Source organism: Hordeum vulgare, chromosome 7H (genome assembly GCF_904849725.1).
Source record: "Hordeum vulgare subsp. vulgare chromosome 7H, MorexV3_pseudomolecules_assembly, whole genome shotgun sequence".
NCBI lineage: Eukaryota > Viridiplantae > Streptophyta > Magnoliopsida > Poales > Poaceae > Hordeum > Hordeum vulgare.
The window spans coordinates 608,560,719-608,568,236 of record NC_058524.1 but is presented as its reverse complement, the minus strand read 5'-3'; positions in this window follow the sequence as shown (position 1 = coordinate 608,568,236).

Here is a 7,518-nt window from a genome sequence, read left to right as displayed (position 1 = left end):
CCCGAGTGTGACGTATAGTGCACACCCGGAGAAGGTTAATACTTAGGCGATGCTGGATCGCAGCTAAGCCCCCGAGTGTGACGTATAGTGCACACTCGGAGAAGGTTAACACTTAGGCGATTCTGGATCGCAGCTAAGCCCCGGAGTGTGACGGATAGTGCACACTCGGAGAAGGTTAATACTTAGGCGATGCTGGATCGTAGCTAAGCTCCGGAGTGTGACGTATAGTGCACACTCGGAGAAGGTTAATACTTAGGCGATGCTGGATCGCAGCTAAGCCCCCGAGTGTGACGTATAGTGCACACTCGGAGAAGGTTAATACTTAGGCGATGCTGGATCGCAGCTAAGCCCCCGAGTGTGACGTATAGTGCACACTCGAAGAAGGTTAACACTTAGGCGATTCTGGATCGCAGCTAAGCCCCCGAGTGTGACGTATAGTGCACACTCGGAGAAGGTTAATACTTAGACGATGCTGGATCGCAGCTAAGCTCTCGAGTGTGACGTATAGTGCACACTCGGAGAAGGCTAATACTTAGGCGATGCTGGATCGCAGCTAAGCCTCCGAGTGTGACGTATAGTGCACACTCGGAGAAGGTTAACACTTAGGCGATTCTGGATCGCAGCTAAGCCCCCGAGTGTGACGTATAGTGCACACTCGGAGAAGGTTAATACTTAGGCGATGCTGGATCACAGCTAAGCCCCCGAGTGTGACGTATAGTGCACACTCGGAGAAGGTTAATACTTAGGCGATGCTGGATCGCAGCTAAGCTCCCGAGTGTGACGTATAGTGCACACTCGGAGAAGGTTAATACTTAGGCGATGCTGGATCGCAGCTAAGCCCCCGAGTGTGACGTATAGTGCAAACTCGGAGAAGGTTAACACTTAGGCGATTCTGGATCGCAGCTAAGCCCCCGAGTGTGACGTATAGTGCACACTCGGAGAAGGTTAATACTTAGGCGATGCTGGATCGCAGCTAAGCTCCCGAGTGTGACGTATAGTGCACACTCGGAGAAGGTTAATACTTAGGTGATGCTGGATCGCAGCTAAGCCCCCGAGTGTGACGTATAGTGCACACTCGGAGAAGGTTAACACTTAGGCGATTCTGGATCGCAGCTAAGTTTTTTTTTTGAGACCGGAGTCTGCGACCGCGGAAGAACTTTGAACCTCCAAAAAACTCAATCTGCTTTATATTATTCCACCAATACTTGTTCTTTACATTGCTTCAGTTGACGGTCACGTGTAGAAGCGCTTCAGGAGATCTCCGTTCCATGCACGCGGCTCGTCTGTCTCTCTCTCGATGTTGTAGAGTCTGTATGCTCCGTTGTTCAGCACCTTGGCGATGATGAAGGGTCCTTCCCAGGCCGGAGCCAACTTGTGAGGTCTTTGCTAATCCAGTCGGAGCACCAGGTCGCCTGCTTGGAAGGTCCGACTTCTGACGTGGCGTGCATGAAAACGCCGTAGATTTTGTTGATAAACAGTCGAGCGAGTTAGTGCCATCTCACGTTCCTCCTCTAGAAGATCCACTCCATCTTGCCTTGCTTGTTCTGCTTCGGCTTCGGAGAAGAGTTCGACTCGTGGCGCATTGTGAAGCATGTCACTCGGAAGGACCGCTTCTGCTCCATAGACGAGGAAGAACGGTGATCGCCCTGTAGATCTGTTCGGGGTTGAGCGAAGTCCCTAAAGCACTGAAGGTAGCTCGGTAACCCAAGCGCCAGCGACATGTCCTATCTCTCGCAGCAGTCGGGGCTTCAAACCTTGCAAAATAAGTCCGTTTGCCCGCTCTGCTTGTCCATTGGACTGGGGATGTGCTACGGAAGCAAAATCCACTCGGATGCCTTGTCTTGAATAGAAACCTTTGAATCTGTCCGAGTCAAAGTTTGTCCCGTTGTCCGTGATTATGCTGTGAGGTACACCGAATCTGAAGATGATGTCCCTGAAAAATTTGACGGCTGTTGAGGCGTCGAGTTTCTTGATGGGCTTCGCTTCGATCCATTTCGTGAACTTGTCGACTGCCACCAACAGATGTGTGTATCCACCTTGGCCTGTCTTGAATGGGCCGACTGTATCTAATCCCCACACTGCAAACGGCCACACCAGAGGGATCGTCTTCAACGCAGACGTTGGCTTGTGGGACTTGTTGGAGTAGAACTGACAGCCTTCACATCGGTCGACCATATCTTTAGCCATCTCGTTTGCCTGCAGCCAAAAGAAACCAGCTCTGAACGCCTTGGCGACGATTGCTCTCGAAGAAGCGTGATGATCGCAGGTTCCCGAGTGAATATCCTCCAGGATCAGTTGCCCCTCCTCTGGGGAGATGCATCGTTGAAGAACGCCTGAGACGCTTTCCTTGTACAATTGGCCATCGATGACAGTGAATGACTTCGACCTGCAGAATATCTGCCTAGCTTGGACTTCGTCTTCTGGAAGTTCTTGCCTCAAGATATATGCAAGGATCGGCATAGTCCAATCGGGAATGACAACCAGAATCTCCATGACCAGATCAACCACAGCAGGTACCTCGACTTCAGTCGGATCTGTTGTGCTCTTGGGTTGTGCTGGTTCCTCTGTGAAAGGATCTTCTTTGATTGAGGGGAGGTGGAGGTGCTCGAGGCAGACGTCACTCGGGACTGGTCTCCGAGTGGATCCGAGTTTTGCTAACTCATCAGCTGCTTGGTTCTTTAGTTTTGGAACATGGTGAAGTTCTAGACCTTCAAACTTCTTCTCAAGCTTCCTCACTGTATTGCAATATGTAGTCATGGTGAGGTTTCTGACGTCCCACTCTTTCATCACTTGATTGACCACCAAATCCGAATCGCCGTAGACCATCAGGTGACGGACGCCGAGTGAGATGGCCATACGCAACCTGTAGAGCAGAGCTTCATACTCTGCCTCGTTGTTGGAGGAATCGAAGTGTATCTGTAGCACGTACTTAAGCTTGTTGCCTTTTGGTGATATGATCACAACGCCAGCGCCGGAGCCATTCAACATCTTGGACCCATCGAAGAACATTGTCCAATGGGCCGAGCAAATGAGGGTCGGTTGCTGTTGTTCTACCCATTCTGCTATGAAGTCAGCCAGAGCTTGAGACTTGATAGCTTTCTTGGCTTCGAACTTGATATCACAGTACAACATCTCCATCGCCCACTTCGCTACTCGGCCTGACGCGTCTCGATTGTGGAGAATTTCCAACAATGGAGCATCAGAAACGACAGACACCGAGTGGTCTTGGAAATAATGGGCCACCTTCTTCGCACTCATGTAAATCCCGTAGATAAGTTTTTGATAGTGAGGATACCTCTGCTTGGAAGGAGTCAGGACTTCGGAGATGTAGTACACTGGCCGCTGAACTTTGTATGCTTTGCCTTCTTCATCTCGTTCGACTGTAAGAACAGTACTGACGAGTTGATTTGTAGCCGCGATATACAGAAGAAGGGGCTCTTTACTGAGCGGAGCAGTAAGAACCGGCTGGGTGGAAAGTAGGACTTTGAGGTCGTCGAATGCGACTTGGGCTTCATCTGTCCACTCGAAAGTATCTGATTTCTTCATGAGTCGGTACAGAGGAAGTGCTTTTTCGCCGAGTCGACTGATGAACCTGCTCAAAGCCGCTAGGCAACCTGTGAGCCGTTGTACATCGTGTACTCTGACCGGCCTCTCCATTCGGACGATGGTCCCGATCTTTTCGGGGTTAACATCAATCCCTCGTTCGGAAACGAAGAAACCGAGTAACTTTCCACTGGGAACGCCGAATGAACATTTGGTGGGGTTGAGCTTGATATCGTACCTACGAAGGTTGGCGAATGTTTCTGCCAACTCAGTCAGCAGGTCGGAACCTTTGCGTGACTTGACTACGATATCGTCCATATATGCCTCCACATTCTGACCGATCTGATCGAGGAGACATTTTTGGATCATGCGCATAAAGGTAGCTCCTGCATTCTTCAGACCGAATGGCATAGTGATGTAGCAGAAGCACCTGAATGGGGTGATGAAGGCTGTTTTTAACTCATCAGGACCATACAGACGGATCTGATGATAGCCCGAGTAGGCCTCTAGAAATGACAGACGCTAGCAGCCCGCAGTCGAATCGACAATTTGATCTATGCGGGGAGCGGAAAATGGTCTTTCGGGCATATCTTATTGAGATGCTTGAAGTCGATGCACATTCGGAGCGACTTGTCCTTCTTGGGCCACATGACAACATTGGCGAGCCACTCGGAGTGGTGAACCTCGCGAATGAAGTTGGCTGCCAGCAGCTTGGCCACCTCTTCCCCGATTGCCTTCCTCTTGTGCGCGGCGGACCGGCGCAGGCGCTCTCGGACAGGCCGAGCCGTGGAATCCACGTGCAGTCGGTGCTCAGCCAACTCCCTGGGTACACCTGGCATGTCAGAGGGTTTCCATGCGAAGATGTCCCAGTTCTCACGGAGGAATTGGGTGAGCTCGGCTTCCTATTTAGGATCGAGGGTCGTGGAGATGTTCGTCGGGGCAGTAGTGGCGTCCGTCGGGTGGATGCTGACCTTCTTCGTCTCTCCCGCCGACTGAAATGCAGACTCTGAAGCTGGCTTCTTCGAGCACATCAGGTCGGCGGGGTCGAATGTTTTCTTGTACTCGTCCAGCTCGAGGATGGCCATCTGCTGGTCGGCGATTCTTGATCCCTGCTGCAGACACTCTTCAGCCCGCTGCCGATTGCCTGTGATGGTGATCACACCTTTTGGGCCTGGCATCTTCAGCTTCAGGTACACGTAACATGGACGGGCCATGAAGTGCGCATACGCTGGGCGACCCAGAATTGCGTGATAAGCGCTCTGGAAGTCAACCACTTCGAACGTCAGCTTTTCCTTGCGGAAGTTCTTGTCGGAGCCGAAAACGACGTCCAACGCGATCTGGCCGAGTGACTTGGCCTTCCGTCCAGGGATGACTCCGTGGAACTGCATGCTGCTCTCGCTGAGTTTGGACATCGGGATACCCATCCCCTTGAGTGTGTCGGCGCACATGATGTTCAAGCCGCTGCCGCCATCCATGAGGACTTTGCGCAATCGGACTCCTTCTACCACCGGGTCGACGACCAGAGCCTGTCTTCCCGGGGTGGGTACATGTGCCGGATGATCCGACTGCTCGAAGGTGATCGCAGTCTGAGACCATTTGAGGAACTTGGGGTTGGTAGGGGTGGCCATGTTCACCTCTCTGTTCACCAGCTTCAGTCGGCTCTTGCTCTCGACGTCAGCGAAGATCATCAGGGTTGCATGGACTTGGGGGAACGGATACTCCTTATCCTCCTCATCCTGTTCATGGTCCTTCTCACTCGGTTGTCCTTCGCTGAACCCCTGGATCAGGAGGCGATACTGTCGAGTGGTATGCTTCGCATATATGGGGTTGCCTTCTGATCCATCTTCGTATGAACCGGACATGGCTGGTCCAGGATGGGGTTATTGAACTTCTTCTTCTTGGGGACGAACTGAGCCTTCCCTTTACCCTTGAACTTGGCATTGGTCACGGCTGCAGCCTCCGCTTGCGGAGGGGTCGGAGCTTTCTGCTTCTGCTTCCAAGTGTTGCCCCCATCGCCATCAGCGACTGTTTTGTGCTTGCCGCTTCGGATGCGGTCCTCTTCTTCGCCATTTGCATAGCGTGTTGCTATCTCCATCATCTTGCTGATGGAGATGTCGCCTGTTCGGCCGAACTTCAGGTACAAATCCCTGTACCGCACGCCTGCCTTGAATGCGCAGACTGCTTGATGCTCGGTGACGTTCTCCACCGTGTGATAGAGAGTTGTCCAGCGCTGGATGAAGTCACGGAGGGGCTCATTCTGCTTCTGGACGCAGTGCTGGAGCGCCACAAGGCCAGTAGGGCGCTTGCACGTCCCTTCGAAGGTCCTGATGAACACTCGGGCCAGATCTGCCCAACTGTAGATGCTTGAGGGGGCCAACTGGTTTAGCCACGCTCGCGCCGAGCCGTCGAGCATGAGAGGGAGGTGCTTCATGGCGACATGGTCATCCCCTCCTCCGATCTGGACTGCCACTCGGTAGTCATCCAGCCATGTTTCTGGCTTGGACTCTCCTGTGAACTTGCTAATTCCCGTCGCCAATCGGAAGTTGGGAGGGATGTCAGCCGAACGGATGGCTCGACTGAAACACTCGGGACCATACACGATGGCCCTGCTTCCACTCGGACGGTCGATATCGCGACCATCGCGATGGGCTCAACCTCTGTCGACTCTTCGCGGGGCGATATGTCCTCTTGCGTCGGGTCTTGGGACGTAAGTGTCGCCGATCGAACGCCGATCATCATGATGTCGGGACCCATAGGGCACACCCTGCGGAGGGGTGCGTGAGCGGCGGCGATCTTCATGAATCATGGAACGGCTGCCTCCCCTATGGCGCTGATGGGAACCAGGGCTGTGAACCGACCGATGCGTATTCGCGTGGACGGAACTATTATAGATCCGGTTGTGCGACTGGGAGACCGCCGAATTCTGCTCCTGCGCCGTGTTCAACAGGGCTCGGATCTGCTCGATCCCTCTACCAGCCTCTGAATCAGGGAATCGGCTATCTTGGCAGCTGCAGCCAAGTTGAGGAGGGGTGTGCGGAACAGCTCCACGTTGCTCCGCCGAGTGTGCCGACTAGCAGAACGGCGAGGTGGACGACGTGCGCCGGACGCTTCACCGATCTCGTGCTCGTTCCGTCCAGCCTGACGGGGATCTTCATGGGAGTTGGCCATGTGTACTTCTGCTACGGGTCCGTGACCCGCATACTCAGAAGGAAACTCAGTCGGAACCGAGTCCGAGTGCTGGGTCGACGGGGCAACCACAACGGACTCAAGAACCGCCATTTGCGAAGATGCGTTCTGGCGCGCCTGGGCGTGTTGCACCCAACGCTGGAGCCGCGGACGGCGGGACCGCTTGACGCGCCGCGTGACGGCGGTGTAGGTCGACACCGCAGCCGACCGCTGGAGAAGAAGAATGCCACGGGCGCCGGCAGGGAAGTGCGTATCCCCGCGACGGGGAAGCGCCTCGATTGCGAGGGGCGCATCCCGAAGCCACGCCGAATCGTCGACGATGAAGGAGAGAGCGCCGAAGAAGATCTGGTGACCCATGCTCGAATCTCCATCGGACGACATGACGAAAGGAAGTAGTCGCAAACTCGCCGGAAGTCGCTTAGACGCCTGCCCCAAGGTGGGCGCCAACTGTCGTGGGTATAAGCTTGACAGTAGATGTGTAGGGTACGAATGAGATGGGCAGAGTCCTAGCTACGGCGAGGTTGTATGAGTTCAGGCCCCTCAGCGGTGGAGGTAACAACCCTACGTCTCAGTGCTCTCGGAGCTTGTTGTCGAGTGGAATATGGAATACAACGATTTTCTAACCCCTCTACCAGTGGGGGGAGGGCGGCTTATATAGAGTGCGCTGCCCTCCACAACGGTTCCGGTACAGGGGTGGAGTAGTGGGGATTGAATGCGTACGTTACAGGTAATGTATGATCTAAATGCTAATAAATGCACCCGGAAACGTACGGCCGTTTCCCTCCAGAG